Consider the following 16,359-nt stretch of genomic DNA (forward strand, 5'->3'; position numbering starts at 1 on the left):
GAGTTACAAACAAAGTGGTAGGGAATTAACAATGGTGGTTGTATTACATATTGATATCTTCAAAGTGGCTTCTCATGAAAACAGATATAAACATGCAATACTAGTCAACCAAAGACTCACTGACAGTTTCTTTCAGCATAGAAATAGAAGACAGAAGAACAACCATGTTATCTATCCTGTATGTTGCAGCATTTATTAGAAGACATTAAAATTGCATTTGTGACTGTCTCTATCGATTACACGCTTTTAAGGAACCATGTCTTTGTCATCTTTGCTCTAACTAGTATTCCTGAAAAACACTCTACCTTACATGCAATAGTCACTCAATAAGTATAAACCTGAACAGAAACAAACTGTGGTAATCATTATGCTTAGGCCAAGCAGAATTCATCCAAATTCATCTTGGATGAATTTGCCGAGGAGACATTTGAAATAAATTTTAAATGATGAATTGGAATTTCCCAGGAAGATAATAGAATAGGATCTGTAAAATCACGAGAAGCATGAAGCACTTACAGCAACAATCACATCTTACACTTAATATACCAGAAACTCTCCTAAGGACTAGAAGCCTACATTACCATTTCTGACATCAGCCATATGACATAGGCACGGTTTTTGAAGAAACTGAGGTGAAGAGTGGTTTAGAAACATCCAAGGTCATGCAGCAGGAAAGTGGTAAGCCTGGAATTTGTACCTCAGGGACTCTCAGGATTCCAGAGCCTGTAAGCAAGGTAACGCTACACACTCATCCAGAACGGAGCCAGCTCCAGTGTCCAAATCTCCGGCACAGTCATGCATGGTGTCACCACCCCTTAGCATAGACAGCCTTCTGTCCTTTCTAGTCTTTTCATGCCGCCATTTTCATGGCACGAGTCTCTATCTGCTCATGGAGTCTATCTCATCTTTGCTCCTCTCTGCTATTGCTTTTCTGTTTCCCTGATGTGCCTCACATTCATGCTATCCAGGAGAACTGCCTACTGTTTTAGAGTAACCACCTATACTCACCACGGTTTGGTTGGAGCTGTCCAGCATCCAATTGCATTGACACTATAGTCTCCATCTGGGTCAATGACTGTGTCATGATGGAACCCACATTCCACCCAATAATCAGTGAGCCAAGGCTCTCTGTTCATTTCCAGCCTGGCTCTGGAACAAGCAAGTCATTTGACCTTTAGGACAGTCAGACAGGTATACAGAGACTGCCGCAGTCTACCCTCATCGGAAGGAGAAGCAGAAGCAGCGAGCTAAAGATGCTTTAAGTCTGGTGGAACCTTTGCTGCATGCCCCTTTCACCCCCATTCAAGGGCGCTGTTTCTACCTCTATCTCTTTTCTAAGCAAAATCCTCCAGGCTCCTGTAGATATGTGAGCTACAGCATCTATCCAGCCCATAGAGGTTAAATTAGCTGGAATCATTTTCTACTGCTTCCAAATGGGCACCCAAACAACTTGGGCACCATGTAGTTTTGGCTCACATCTGAGCTGCCTTTGGCTACGGTTTTTACATCTGCTGGCTTTGGCTGCGGTCCCTAGCCACAGTCCAATCCACTGAGGCCTGGGTGGCCAGACCACACAACTAGACTCATGCAGCTTCTGTCCAGGCAGCCGCTTGGGGCCTCTGTGCTCAGGAGGGATCTGGGGGCTGCTAGTTGAACTCTCAGATCCTACGTCAGTACTCTGGGAGTCCGTGTCATGCTCACATGCTGGGGACACTGAGCGGAGCAAGGACGAAGGCGTGAGAGGGAAGAGACAGGAGGTATCCAGGGCTCTGAGGAAATGGGTATGAAGTAGAGGAACAGGTCTTGGAAAGAGTGAGGGTCATCCCAGCCCTTCTGCAGAGAAGAGATAAGAGTACAGGTGCACAGGTATAGACATTGAGTGAGGAGAAGGATCTTGAAAGAGTTACTGTAAATAGACTGCCTTGCGCGACACAAGCAGCGTATTATCTGCTGACGGTGAGTGGAGGGAAGGAGGGGAGGATCTGCAGAGCCTGGAGAGCCACAGGGCGAAGCAGAAGAGGGAGTCTGCCCGGGGAGCCGGCAGGAGGGCTGGGTAAGGCTGCGCTGAGGCAACTGTTTCTACTTGCGTTTGCTAACAGCGATTACCCACTCCACTGACACTTTTTAAGGGAAGACTCAGACAAAGGGCACACAAGCCACGGCTGAAGCTTTTTCACTGCAAAATTAGGGGCTTGCAAACTCAAGCAAATTTCACAGAACAGAAAAGTCTTGAACCTCTCTTTTTAGTTTTGTAGTTCTACAGCTTTCAGAATACTCAGAGTAAGTTTCTTTGATGATCCAGAAGGCAAAAAGTATATGACTAAGGAAAGTTTGAGAAAATAGAAATTCATTCTTAAGGAACCTAGATGTTGTCTGATTCGATTCTTTTTAAGAGGAAGAAGTTAGTTCAATTTGTACACAAAATTATGGGAGAAAATTTAGACAAAAAAACTTTTAAGATTCTTACGGAAGTATTAGGTAGTGATATTTACATTAAGATTTCTTTTTCAAAGTTTATTGGTGAAAAATATAACCACCAAGGGCAACCCATCCAGGACCCTCCTGTCTCTCAGGAGCTATTCCTATTCCTCATTCCTTCCCCCCCCCCAAAAAAAAAAATTTCCTGCTCTTGAAAAGAAAAAGACGTTGGCTCACCAAAAAAAGAAGTATAACCACCAAAACATCTTTTATTTTAATTCAAATAGACAATGAAAAGCCCATGTCTAAAGTCTCAGGAACAAGTTTGGGTGCGGTGCACACACAACAGATTAATTCTTACAGTGCCTTGCCTGCTGGCTGTGCTAAGCTACTGAACTGATCTGTAAATTGTAGATTTCATTGTAGACTGCCAGTTGGACTGGTGAAGTGAGAACGCGCTTCTGACATGTTATAAGGAGCTTCTCTGCATCAGCTGGCCTGTCCTAAAAGAAGAGAGCATCTGGATAAAATTCAACATGCAATTTTAGCTTTTGTTGCGTTTTGAATAAAACTGGTTGGTTGAACAACTACCTATTTAAATCGTTGAAAGCTGGTGATTACAAATAAGCCTCCTGGCTGATAATTAGAGTGGCAGCAGAAGTCATTCAGAATACCAAGAGGCTGGATAAGATTCCAGAAGTAGTCTTCTCTCCAACTGAGTGGTGCAGACAAAGGCAGTTTGATCCTCAAAGAATAAACCGTTGCACTCATCCTCGGAGCCTGTACAGACGCGGGTTAATTTACTTCATTCTTCCGAGGTTTGGAGGTTTTTAAACTGCAGCGAAAAGGAGGCAAAATAGAGATTAAAACTCATCATCCTTCTTTCGTAATTTCCAAGAACAAAGGCATCGCATTCTCAAAGGAGGACTCTTGGGCACTGAGACACATACGGTAAAGAAACAAAAAGGTAAATTCTCTTTTTGAGACGGAGCATGATTGCGTATGACCACTAGGGGGCAGTCACGACGCTGAGGATGGTGCCAGGCAAGCGCTCCGCTCAGAACCGTAAAACGAAAGCTGTGTCGCAGGCAGGGTTCTGAAAAAAGCATTCGTTTGTTTAACAAATAAGAAAAGAGGGGAGAGAAAGAGAAGGGAGTATCTTCTTGATCGTATTCATGTAACGCTAAAGGGAAAGGGCATTAAAAATATCACGCGCACGTCTGCGTGCGATTTCACGGGCACACATTTCCAGGACAGCGGGCTTCTCCTGGCGCCATCCGGAGGGCAGTGGTAGGACAGTGATTCAGCACATATGCGGTAAGGAGGTCGGTGCCCGCTCCACTCTGCGATCTAACCTGCCTACCAAGCAGCAAAAGATCAAGGGGCTGAGCTGCCGCAGCACGACACGACGCAAACCACTGGCTGCAAGCTTCTGTAACAGTCCAGCGCGGCCCTGGTGGTAGGTGGTTCTCTCTCTCTCTCCCTCCCTCCCACCCTCCCCCTCTCTCTCTCCCTCTCTCTCTTGCTCGCTCTCTCTCTTCTGTCTGTCATATATGACTTTTTTTTTTTAATTCCCACAGCTCTATTTGTGGGAGGTGAGGAAGGAATGACTCAGATGATTGCTAAATGCTTGTGAAAAGAAAACGCAGATAAAATGGTGACAGACATTCAAACACTCACTTGTAATTCTTTCAAAATCTTTCCAGACAGAGAGTTGGGCTGGGGATGGGGAGGGCAGCAACAAGCACTGTGTAGAATATCAAACCTTAAAGCTCCAAACGTATTTTAAGCAGCATATACTATTGTCCTCAGCATGTAATCCATTATATGAAGCCTAAAATTTTGCTCTCAGGTATCTTAAAGTAGAAAAATCTAATAGTACATCAAGAAGCATTTTTCAAATAAGCTGCAGCAAAACTGACCATGGAAATGTGACTACAAGTATAGGGTGAAAATGTTAAAAACCAACTAAAGATCTTTAGGAATTCTGGGCCTATGTAGAACAACTAAGTATAAAAATCAGGGCCGTTTTGATTCCCTGGAGCAGTGTCCTGATGACCGGTGTCGTGGCTTGCATAGAACCAGGCACCCAGGCTCCTCTTAGCCACCTCAAGTTCAGTCAGTAACGAGAAATATTCCCACTCTGGTTCCTTTTGATTAAGACACACAGCCCTAGCTTGTCGACAGCAAAATGGCAGAAGAGTGAGCAAAATGGCAGAAGAGGCTTAGACAGTTTCCCCAACAATTTGTCTCAAACATAGCTGTAATTAACTTATCTAACATATTTACAGATATTATATATTTTTGCCAGAAAATATATTTTTTATATGAACACACAGGGGAAAAAAGCAAATCATGTGATCTAATGTAAGCCATCCTATAGAGACTTCTGACCATACTCGATTCCAACCTCTTCTCTAAGGATCAGTGTGACCTTGGAATTGCTATTCCTTTTGCTTCTGTAAGAGACTGACATGGGAGCAGCAAAATCAAGCAACCTAAAGTGTTTGGCCATTTGAGTTCTCTGGGGTCATTCTACTTATAGTAAAAGACAATTCTGAAGAATTTTGGAGAGGCCTCATAAGTGAAGTGGTTCTGAACACCAAAGGGGTTTTGTGTACCTAATTCTATGGCAGGCAAAAAATCTGGACTGCACTGGACATATACATTTCAGGACAAGTTGTAAAATAAATTAGTCACATGCAAGAGAGAAGTCTCAGTTCCCAAAGTGCCTACAAGTTCAAGATGCTCGAGGCCCAGTGAGAACATGCAGTGGAACAGATTCTAGAGATTCTCACTGAAGTTTCCCTGGTCTTGCCAAAAAAGACGTCCTCCTGGCTGTACCTCTCAGATGGCCCTGACCATGCTGTAATTACTGTACACTCTTAAAAAGCATGACCTTCTCTCACATGCTTCTCAACTGCCCAAGACTGTCTTGTTCATTTGTAGTCTACTAAATGTTGACTGAATGAAGGACACAGCGGTGTTAAAGTTAAGAAAGGGATGGGGTCACCCAACAAACTTCTTTGAGTGCACTGCATTTCTAGTGCAGTCCAACCCTCCATGGAGAAGCAAGACTCCGAGCTGCTGTGCATGGCTCCCCACTTGTTCACAGGTGTCTGTGCAGCCACATGTAACCCCACCAGATGTGCCAGCTGTTTGACCTCTTCGCCAGCGACAGTCCCTCTTAAGGTCTTTCAACATTGCCGGACAATGTGAATTAATGCTCTTCAATAGGATGTATTGATGGGTCAGGCACAACACAGCATCTCTCACATTAGAGGGATTTCTTAGGAAGGAAGGTAGGAAGGAAGGAAGGAAGGGAGGGAGGGAAGGAGGTTGGAGGGAGGTTGGGAGGGGAGGGAGAGAGGGAAGGAGAGAGGGGAGGGAGGGAGATAGGAAGGGGGAAGATAGAAAGGGAGGAGTGAGGACGGAACAGAGGGAAGGAGGGAGGGAGGAACTAGATGGAAAAACATTAAGCTTAGTTCCTTAAACATCGACAAGATTTTCAAAACAAATCCGCACATTGCTAGTTCCAGCCACTTGTTCTATTCTGACTCCTTCCCGTCTCCTCTACGTCCATATTCAGTAAGGCCATTTGAATGGGCCATGTGGCTTTTGTGAAGAAAATTTTGTAAAACTGGATGTTTTCAGAAGTTGGGTCCTTTGATTTCTTATCTGGCTTGTAGCGCCATCTCTGTTTATTTTCTCCCAGCTCTGCCATTATTTTCAAAACTCCTCCGTGCTATAATGCATATGAAATTAGCTTAACTATAATTATTTTTAATGTGCGTTTCACCAGGAAACTGTGCCAGGAGTGAAGCCCCACTTGAACCAGGGTTGATGCATGAAGCAGTCACTATAAAGAAAAGAAAAAGAATTAAGCTTGATGCCAAAAAACACTGAAATAAAATTATGTTTATATTTTCACAGGTGGAAAGAAAACTTCAAAAACTTAATGTGATCAATTACTATAAAACAGCACCAAAAGGATTATGAAAAATAAACGTGGATGTGCTTATGTCCAAAATATTATTCTTCCTCCCTTCTTTGCTCCTTTGCTTCCTTCCTTCCCTTTCTTTCATTTGTTCTTTCACTTTTGTCATGGTTATACCGGTAAGCAAAAAAAATAAAGAGGCTTTTCCAATTTTGAAAATATGAGAAGCAAGAGCCAGGGATATAGCTCAGTGGCATAAGAGCCTGCCTGGCAAGTGCAAGGTCCTGAGTTCAAATCCCAGTACCAAAAAAAAAGAAAATATGAAAAGTGAGAGAAATGAGGAGGGCCCAAACATCCTCCTGATGAACATGTAATGGAATTGTCTCCAGTACTTGCTAAAATACTCTTGATTGTTTTGCCGCCAAAAAAAAATTGGTAGCATTGTGATGCTGGAACCTCAACCATGTATGTTTGAAGTTTCAACATACTTTTATTATTTAATTTCATTTCCATACCTCAGCCTGTCAAAATGGGATGATTTCCAAACTTTAAGAACTTTTGAGGACATTTTATGTATTCTTTAAAGCTGCCATAATTTTTCTTAACGCTGAGTTAGGATCACTTGTGTAAGAAAAGAGATTCATTCACTACATCCTGGCCAGCAACTAGTTACTCGCTCATCAAACCGTTTTCCCTTTCTTCCCAAGTACACTGCTACACACCAGCTCAAGGATACCCTTCCACCTGGACAGTCTTGGGATTAGGCCTTGGGCAAAGAAATATGAGTAGAAATGATGCAGGCCACTTCCGGCCTGCACCCATAACACCCTCCCCCGACAATTTTTTCTCTCTCTTCCCACCTCATACCCTCTGAACAGAGAACTTTAAGGATCCAAGGAGGCTCCAAGAGCCTAAGTTGCTATTTGGAGGAGAGTCGCCCAGTAGACTCAGGCAACTAGGCTAAAACCATAATATGAACGACACACTTCTCATTTTATTTTTAAGTCCACATTTGAAATTTTGAAACTCTGTTAAGCATCTTAAAATTCTTCCAAAGCCCATTTAAAGTTTCCTTTCTCTTCTGGGAAGGAATGTACCTAAATTTCCCCGGAAAGATGAGAAAGTTAGTCCCAGTTAATTTTGCCCTATGCCAACTAACACACTAGTCTGAGAAAACTGGTGCTATTCTAAAGATCTGCACAAACGTGGGCTGGAGTGGGGAAACCAGGCTGCTGAGAATTGGTCTGAATTCAGGGTCTGCTGTTCTCTCCGTCTCTCGTCCATGCAGCAGCAGGCATGGCAAAGACGCTGGATATTCAATTCCGAAAACAAGTTGTAAGCACAAACAATGTGCCAGAAAGCAGCTACAGGAGGGTCTCCACCTGGACACTCAGTGGGGAGGAGTAGTCTCCGGTTCTTGTAAGAAGGATGGTCATCCCGAGAACAACACAACTTAATGAGAGAATTAACTGAAGGTCTGGGAACAGAGAAATAATCTGGGCATGGAGAAATGGATAAGGGACATGAGAATGTGGTACAGAGCGGAGGAAGGAAGCAGAGCTTGGGAAGACCTGATCTTCCCAAGGGACCTGGAAGGCATGCCCATGAGGGGAGGGGGAGAATAGAAACAGATGCTCATCTTGATCTGACCCAGCCTTCTTTTCCTTATTTCCCCAATTCTTTATTCTTCTCTCATAGATCCTATGTTGACTATTCAATTATCTTTTCATTTCTTTAGCTCTTATTTATTTAAAGTAGCTAGGCTATTTCCTCATTTGGCATGAACACTTTGAATTACAGTCCCATAAACTGGGTACAATCAAAAACGGAAGTGTTTCCCGTGGCTTCCCCAGGCCCGGCTCCTTTGTTAGGCCCTAAACAGAGTCTTCAGGGCCCTGCTCACACAGGACCAAGCAACGCAACTTCTGGATCTTTCTCTGCTGCGGTTAAGCACAGACCATCATGCAGTAGCTTGGGTTTCTGTACAATACTTTTGGTCAGATGTGAAGAAAATAAATAAATCTTGCCCTAATTTTTGTGATCTCTGGAATTGGCTGCCACAGAGCAAGGTTGAGCAACCGATTTCTCTGAAGGGAACACCCATTTTTCTGGGAAAATTTAGGCACATTCCTTCCTAGAAAAGAAGGGAAAGACTAAGTGGCCTTTGGCAGAGTTTTCAGACCCAGTTGTCTAAAAATTGTACATTTTACAATGATGAGATGGCACAGCGGTGACTTTTGATTTGAAGTTGCCCACTGTGTCCAAACTATTCATGGCTCCCTCACACATCCATTATTCAGCTCTGAAATGCTGAGTTTGTTAACAGGTTCCAAGCCAGGTAAATTGCTCTATCCAATGCCTCCCTGAGAGTATTACAGGCTAGAACTGGTGCTGTTGCTCAAGGGATAACCAGACTGAGATTGGAATCCTAGTTTTGTCTTTTTTGAGTCATAAGGCCTTGAGCAAGCGAGGTAACTCTGCCCTGTTCTCTTAGAGAAGTAACTCTGCCCTGTTCTCTTTAGAGAATCTTTATCTCTAAGCCGAAGAGAAGGACTGGGTAAGACTCCTTTTCTGTCACCTCCTTTTCTGACTCATCTCATCCTTCCTGTTGGAGCAAGGCAGATCCTTTGTTTCTGTCATCATCTTCAATGGAGGATTGGGGCTTTTTTGCAGTATTACATTGAGATTCTTTCCTACCTACCAATCTAAACACTCAGTGGTCATCTATTACATGGATCTGGTTCATGTTCCTCATGGAATGCATCATTACCTACAACTTTCTTTTTGACAAAAAGTGATTGGTTCACTTGTTAGCCGTTTGTACCCCTACACCTCCATTCATGATAGACCATAAATTTCATGAGTACTTGAGCCTTGTCTGCTTGTTCACCACTGCACAGTATAGTACCCAGCACATAGTGGTCCCTAATTAAATTAATAAGAAAGAGAATTAATCCAATATGCATTGCAGAAAGTGTCAACGTTAGATTTTGATGATCTTCTGGGACATTCCCTAAGAATGGGGCCATCCGGTCCAAGGAGAACTCACCCATGAGACAAGCCGGGACTGAGGAAGAGGGGAGAGGGTGGGGTGGAAACAAAGTCAGAAGGACTAAGGGAGGAGGAATTTCTCCAAACCCTGATGAGAGCAAACTCAGGAGTGATTAGAAGGCCACCAAAGGGGTGGAGAAACATCTGCACTTCTTTTTTTGTACTTCAAGGATATTTTTAATAAACACGAGGCTTGGGTCTATTCTTATTGTACTTCTTAAGCCAACTGGAATGTAAAACAGTGTTAAGGCTGTAATATTTATCTCTGTATCACAGTGGTATCATGGTGTGGTGAGTATAAACGTGGATTACAGTGAAGACTGCCTGCAGCACCCTGATACAAATTAGGTAACAGACTTGGCTCCTGCATCCCGCTCCCCCCAGGTATCCTCAGCAACTCATTCTGGACCCGTCATTTTCTGTCCACATTTAGACATACACTCATAGCTTTCACCTTTGAAACAATCTTTGGATTCCTACAATTTATTTATCTCCCTGTTCCTCTTCACAACTCAGCTTCCAAAAATAACCTGACCCTTTCACTGGTGAGCCAACCATAATACAGTTACAGAGACTGCTCATGCCAAGGCTACCAGTGACTTCCCTGTTGTCAATAAATTACTCTCACTTGAGAATTATTGGTTTGAAACTTTGACCCACAAAGGTATTCATAATAGCTGTTATAATAGCAATTTTTTAAAAAACTTTTCAGACTTTCTCAATATATTTTAAGCACTATAGAAAAATAAAAAAGTGGCAAGATTTGGCTAAATATTTAGAAAGTGACAAGAAGCATATAACCAGTAGGTGGAATTTGTTTTAGCAAATAAGAAAATATTTTACAAGTATCTATGACATAATGCCTAAATATACATATTAAAAATATTTAATAATAAAAGCCATGCTATTATTGCATCTTTAATGTAAATGGGCATGTATATAGACTTACAAAAGGCAATTTTCAAAAATGAGAGTATTTTTCTTCTTAATTTACTTCCAATATTTGTAATTATAAAACAAAACCAAGGTGTAACTACATCTATTTTTTCTGAATTCAAAGACACACAAAAAAAAACATGTCTCAAAGTCAAAGTCTTAAGACAGGCAAAAAGCTGTTGGTGACATTTTACACAACATTAAAGTAGCATAAGCATTGAATTTGGGAGTAACTGAACTTTGGAAAAAGGATAAACATGAGGATGCAGTTGAAATCATCATAAACATTTTTTTCCTCTTAAATTGTGGTAAAACATTTGTAATGTGTAATTTGCCATTTCAACCAATTTTAAGTGTATAATTTTGTGGCTTTCAGTACCTTTGCTTTGTTGTACAACCATCTCTACTTTCCAACTCCAGAATATTTTCATGTTCCCAGGATGAAAATCTATGCTCATTAAACAATAACTCCCACTTCCCATTTCCTTAGATCCTGGAAACCACTCTTCTACTTTCTGGCGGTATAAATCTGACTTTTCTAGGTATAGCAGATAAGAGCACTAATACAATATTTGTTCTTTTTGAATAGCTTTTTTCCCTTTGGTATCTTCCAGTTTCATTCACGCTAAGACTGAATAATATTCTGTTGTGTGGATACACCCCATTTCCCTTATCTATTCATCTGTTCGTGGCCATTTGTGTTGCTTCTACCTTTTAGCTTTTGTGAATTATGCTGTTAATCTTTTTAAAAAATATATTTCTTATAAAACATTACACAGAAAAACTTTCCAACAAAATAAAATTAACAACCTTTGCCTTCAAAGGAAACCTATCAGTAAGGGAAGAAAGTCTATGTTGTTCAATAGGACTAGAATTGCCTTCTCATAAGACAAATGCTGGTTTTACTATTTAAAAATTATACAGTCTGTCTTGGTTACTTTTATCTTGTTGCTGAGACAAAATACCTGACACTCAAAGTTAAGGGAGGAAAGGTTTATCTAGCTCACAGTTTGTAGAAGTTTCAGTCCATAATCAGCTGGCTCCAAGGCAGGGTGGCTTGGCACAGGGGCAACGGTTCAAGGCGGCAGAAGACAGCAGAAACAACAAGAGCAAAAGGGGAGAAGAGCAATCCTCTTTTCTTCCCTTATATTGTCAGCAGACTACCACCCTATAGAGTAAGTATAGCCCTCACATCTCCCTGCCTTCCTCTTGCACAGGCTCAGAAAGTTTACAAAGTGAAGACCAATAGTCCTTTGCTGAGTCGCTTAGTTAAACTTCTCAAGTTGACACAATATATCAACCATTACCCTGTCTGTTTAACCATCTTCCTTCCCCATCACCAAACCTAATTATAAAATTCATATAATATAGAAATTGTAGTTAAACATCCCCATTACTAAATTTATGCCACTGAGTGATACCTTTTGGAGAAAATTGCCCAGTTAATCCAAGAACAGAGAACAAATCTTTGTCATCTAATTTTCCAGGGAATTACATTTACATCAATTTGTGGCTCTGTATACACATTAGAAACAGTACAATGCAAACACCAGGTAGAGTCTAGGATTATCCAAGCTCTGTCTACACCCCACATGAGGAACTTACAAATATTTCATCTTAATGTAGTCCCTGGTACTACAATTTTGAAGGGTGGACTCCCAGAAATTATGTCATAAAAGCTGTAATTTGAAAGATATCTCAGGGATTACTTTGGACAGTTTCTCATTTTATGTTAGACAAAGAGGAAGAATTTTTCATTGCATGATAAAGGCAGCCTCCTTCCATTATTTTTAGGAATAAGAGATTAATCAATAAGTAACATTCTATGTCTTAACCAAAAAGAAGAATCTAGTATAATTGTTGGTTTTTATAATTCAATATTTTTTCAAAGCAGCTCACTGGGAAGTTATGTCATATTTTCAGACTACAGATATTGGGTGCCATAAATCCCAACCTGTCATCTCAGGAACTGCTATTAAAGTAGATGTGTTTATCAAAGACCAGATCTTGCTGAGAGCTTGCCTGACTGAATGCTTCTTGGAGGTCAACTATTCGTGTGGGAGAATCATCATATTGTTCCATCATACAACTGCCTTTTCACAAGTCTAGCACTGTTTGGTCAAATGAATTTAGGCTGCCCTCCTTACACGCCCCCCGCTTCTCCATCAGCATCTTCAGTACCGATTCTCACTATGGTTTTATCCTAAAGGCGCAAAGGGATAACGTTTTGATTTCATACTGTAAAGATATTATAATAAGACACCCTACTGTTGCTACTAAATCTGTGCCACTCCGGGGTGACAACCTTGTCATCTGTCTCAAAACACTGTGCTCAGTCTCTCAAATAATGTCATAAAAGAAATAAAGCTAAAGGGGAAGAAAAAAATTAATTCACCCTTTTTGTCTAGTAAAAGAGCTAATCATTGTAGCAAACACTAAACAAACAGATGTTTCTTGGCAGTTCCAAACTTACCAGATCAATAGATTAGAGAAAGTATTATTTATATTTCAAAGAAATTTTTTTTTAGTTTAAAAAGAAAAAAACTAACAAAACAACAACAGTGAAGAGAAAAACAACACTAATTCTTTTTTTAATATATAGATTACTGAGTTTCTGTTCTGTCTTTGGAATCTTGAATGCATGCATTTTATAGACAACATAAATATACCCTGAATACTGAAAGCAAAGGAATCTGTGAAATAAGTGTCTCAGGTTTTTCCAGCCCTGTAGTACTGGGGAGAGTATGGAAATAAATGCCAATTGTGTGTGTGTGTGTGTGTGTGTGTGTGTGTGTGTGCACATGTGTGTGTGTGTTGTGCACTGTATATACAGTCATACTGTATATTTAATCATATAATCATTTATTCACAGAAGGTGCACACACGTGCATCTGGTAAGTTAGGTAGACAGCCTCCTTTGCTGCATATCAACTGGCCTGAGGCCACACTATCCACACAGGGTTTCAGACATGAAATCATCTAAGATTCGTCCCTAGAGGTAGGTATACCACTATTTGTAAAAGTTCACCGCTGGTTTTACTACGAACCATCTCAATGTTGTCACAGTTATTTAACCAATAAAGCAGAGATCAAGCAAACAAAAAAAGATAAAGTTGAGCCAGTTAAGCCTGGAGATTCAATTTCCCATTTATGAATTAGATGAAGAAGACTTTTTTCCTAAGACTGTTTCTAGTGCAGCCAGCTGGCTTGCATTCTACGAGCCATTTCCAGCATGTACTCATGTTTGCAGCTGAGTTGTCTGTTATTTGGCAACATTTCTTGATTATTCAACCTCAAGGGAAACAAAGAGAAACCACAGACATGTCCATGGATGAACATACATCCCAGTTCATTTCCTCAGCACTTACTAAGCAGCAGAGATTTTGCTTACATTCATGAATATCACTGAAATATGTAAGGTGAATGTTATTATCCTTATTTTATTAAACAATTTCTTGCAAAACTCCAGCTCCAGTCTGCTACTGATGTACAAACACATAAGAAGTAATGTATCCACACACTCACTTGAGTGTGTAAGTATCAAAAGGAGGCAAAGCCAGGCAGAAGGGAAATAAGCAAAAAAGGTATATGTAAAAACCAAAGTTGCCCATATTCTCTCAAAAAGAAAAAAATATAACATTTCTAGAAAATTCCTGTACTGATGCCTTATTATACTTCAGCCACTGTGTCAAATTAGCATCCATTTGTGCTTTCTAACATGCCAATTTTCTAACAATGGACAGTAACGTGCATGAAATTTTTATACCATACACATTACAATCTACAGGTTAATTCGTAACTTATAACTATATAATCACTTTCAAGGAAACTTCAGTGTTTCAGTGTTTCATTCCTTTCATAAAAAGGAATGAGCGGGATAGCCGCAGAGTCCACAGGATTTAGCTACTGCAAAACATAAAAGTTCATAACGTAGCTACCAACACTCCCAAGTTCCTGCCATTCACCAAATTTATAGACTGTCCATAACAAATCACTAAGCACATTTTCAGTCCCTCCAGGACTGTCACACTGACAGCAGCTCCAAATAAAATAAATAACAAATTGAACAACAGTCTAGTAAATAAGACAGTTAATCTGGATGTGGGGCCAAAATCACTTTCAACTGAAACAATTTAAACTGTTTTTAAGGCAAACATTTTTACTTCCTTGGAAATGACAACCAAAAAAACATTTTTATGGAAAATAATTGGTAAAATCTTCAACTCACTTTACCCAAGCAATAGTCTATTACTCAAATTTCAAAAGACTTATCCCGTATCTCTTTCGTAGGGAATGTTTTCTAAGTTTGGTTAGTACATGTCTGGAGTACATAATAGTTACTCTGATCATGAGGAGTTGGTACACGTACACAGCACATCTTAATACTTCCCCTTTCCCTCTCCCCAAGCCTCCCTCCAGCTCTTGGTCCCCTTCCCATTTTCAGAAGATCTATTTCCACTTGTCCTGTTATCTATCTTTTACTTTGCTCTTTAGCTTATTTATACTTTGTGTTTCTCATATGAGAGGCCATGTGACATCGTTTTGATGTTACAGTGTTCATTCTATGAATATATTAATGTCCTAAACAAATCAAACATCTAGTTATGCTGGTCCCTTACTCTGTCTGCTTCTTTATGTCACCACAGAACTTCAGCAGGACTCACAGCCACATGCATAGTTTTCATTTCTTAAACAAAAAAGTTGTTATAAAAATTTTGATGTCCCTTTCAGCACACATTTTGGGTAATTCCAAACCTTATTTGACTATGAAGAATTTAGGTGGCAAAAAAAAAAAAAAAACAGATTCAAGCAAATAAAACAAAAACTAGGTAAGTTATTTTGGTGTCATATAGATAAAATTTTATGGGCTGAATATTGAAGTTACTATTATTGAATTTTATTCTCAGCCACCACATATGCTTCCAAATGGAATAAAACATGGTTTGGCTAAAGGTAGTATGTGGCTGTTGATCTTATTCCCCCAGAGGGAATGGTTCTCAAAGACCATTCCCAGCTGTCCCAACTCATTATTGTAACCATGTATAATATTACATAGTATTGTAACCATGTATATAATTACATAGCCCTAATGCTGGCCACATTCATACAGACAAGAAATGTTTCATCTTTTAAGCTGAGAAAATAGCAACTCTTCATTAATAACTGGCCAAGATTCTTCATACAGATATGATCTAAGTCAACTCAGGATGAGTAAACAAAAGGAAAAGCAGATGGCCATAGGACCTTGTCACAAATCTAATCATATCTTTTACTGAGGGCTTACTCTAAGGCTACCCAGCTGAACTCCATCAAAGGGGTCCAGGATGCTGGTATATATTTAAAGTAGAATCTTCTTTAAAATGATATTACTTTGCAATCACTGAAGAATTCCTAGTAGTCTCTTACTCTTTGAACTTTCTCAATGGCGAATTCCTTATGTAATTATCTCGGGATAACTGTGTAACTGTGTGTATATGTATATTATATGTGAGTTAATCACACATGATTTTTAAACCATAACTGACTGCTATGACCTGCAACCATCTTTATTCATCAAGAGCAACAACTATCTTGTGCTCCCACATACTTATAGTCTCACATTCCCTGGAATGTAGTTACTTAGTGGCATTTCGTAAGCAAAAATCTCAATAATCAAAACGCATTTTATTTGAATTTCTGAATCTCTGAAATACCCATTTTAACATTCTATACAATGTTTCCTATTCATTAACAGCTCTAAATATGTTAATGTGTCACCAAGAAGACGTCTGCAAGCAAATTTAAAGATTTTCAAAATTAGGGATTTTATTTCAGTATGTACCATATTTGTTTTTTTACCCAAAATATAAACTCAAGCAAGTGACATTTACCTCTAGCTCTCAAAGAAATGTCTTTGCTTGAATGTTTAAAGCCTGAATGTCACTTACTAATGAGATTTGAATCCCCATTATTTAATTTCTAGCATAAGCCCTGCTCCCACAGGTTGCTGGTTACCTCCTCCGCACATGCCCTCTTTC

General features: G+C 40.1%; 2 long non-coding RNA genes across 2 annotated transcripts; one reads left to right on the forward strand and one right to left on the reverse strand.

The window, feature by feature from the left end:
• Positions 1-2,684: 2,684 nt before the first annotated feature.
• On the reverse strand, positions 2,685-3,719 carry LOC106148998. The gene is made up of 3 exons (XR_001234852.1): positions 3,637-3,719; positions 3,010-3,253; positions 2,685-2,921 (listed from the first exon to the last, which is right to left on the reverse strand). It is a non-coding gene; the product is annotated as an uncharacterized LOC106148998 (long non-coding RNA).
• Positions 3,327-6,448, forward strand: LOC102017737. The gene is made up of 3 exons (XR_259327.2): positions 3,327-3,877; positions 5,534-5,720; positions 6,352-6,448. It is a non-coding gene; the product is annotated as an uncharacterized LOC102017737 (long non-coding RNA).
• The last annotated feature ends 9,911 nt before the right edge of the window (positions 6,449-16,359 follow it).

Source organism: Chinchilla lanigera, unplaced genomic scaffold, assembly GCF_000276665.1.
Source record: "Chinchilla lanigera isolate Chin_1 unplaced genomic scaffold, ChiLan1.0 scaffold00003, whole genome shotgun sequence".
Lineage (NCBI taxonomy): Eukaryota > Metazoa > Chordata > Mammalia > Rodentia > Chinchillidae > Chinchilla > Chinchilla lanigera.